The sequence below is a fragment of the Dioscorea cayenensis genome, chromosome 20 (assembly GCF_009730915.1).
Source record: "Dioscorea cayenensis subsp. rotundata cultivar TDr96_F1 chromosome 20, TDr96_F1_v2_PseudoChromosome.rev07_lg8_w22 25.fasta, whole genome shotgun sequence".
Taxonomy (NCBI): domain Eukaryota; kingdom Viridiplantae; phylum Streptophyta; class Magnoliopsida; order Dioscoreales; family Dioscoreaceae; genus Dioscorea; species Dioscorea cayenensis.
Window position 1 is genome coordinate 6491072 of NC_052490.1, and position 983 is coordinate 6492054.

The following is a 983-nucleotide window of genomic DNA, read 5'->3' on the forward strand; positions in this document are numbered from 1 at the left end:
GTCTGCAAACCTGAAACTCGGTTCTCCATGTTTGGGGCTTGTTGTTGGAAACCCGGTGGCCCTATGGCCTTTTGTGGACCTTGGTTTTTCCACGAGAAATTGGGATGACTCTTCCAACCCGGATTGTAGGTATTGCTGTATGGGTTTCCTTGATTCCTCATGCCATTACCCACAAAATCGACGTTCTCAACCGAAGATGCATCACCAATAGATATCGGGCAATTGGAGGGAGCATGTCCTCCACCACACCCGGTGCAAGTAGTCACGACCGCCACTCTATTCGAAGTTAGGAGATCTAACTTCTTACTCAATGATTCCACTTGAGCCGGCAACGAAGTCACTGCATATATCTCATGGAGGCCGGCCACCTTTTTCTTCTCCCTAGCATTCCATTGGTAGCTATTTAGCCCCATTTCTTCAATTAGTTGACAGGCCTCACCGAGGGTCTTGCTACCTAAGGTACCTCCTGCTGTCGCATCCAAGAGTTGTCTTGTACTTGGATTTAAACCGATATAAAAGGTCTGAACAATCATCCACTCCGTGAATCCATGTTGCGGGTACTTTCCCAGGAGCTCCTCGAACCTTTCCCACGTTTCAAATAGATTCTCCAATTCCAACTGTACAAAGGATGAGATCTCATTCCTAAGCTTTGCGGATTTTTTGGGAGGAAAATATCGGGCAAGAGAAGCTTCTACCATCTCCTCCCATGTGGTAATCGAGGCTCTAGGTAATGAGTGTAGCCACTGTTTCACTCTCCCCTTCAAGGAAAATGGGAAGGCTCTCAACTTGATGGCATCATCCTTCACCCTATTTATCTTCAGCATATCACACACCTTGAGAAAGTTCTCTATATGACTGTTTGGATCCTCATCAGCCAAACCATTGAACTGTGCGGATTGCTGCAACGTGTGGATGAATGCCGACTTCAGCTCGAAGTTCTGAGCTGTAATCAGGGGACGCACAATGCTCGATTGTGTCGCCAA

At 47.1% G+C, this 983-nt stretch overlaps 1 non-coding gene across 1 annotated transcript; it reads left to right on the forward strand.

Moving 5' to 3' along the window:
* The first annotated feature begins 543 nt into the window (after positions 1 to 543).
* Positions 544 to 650, forward strand: LOC120252033. Its single transcript, XR_005533586.1, has one exon. It is a non-coding gene; the product is annotated as a small nucleolar RNA R71 (small nucleolar RNA).
* Positions 651 to 983: the final 333 nt, after the last annotated feature.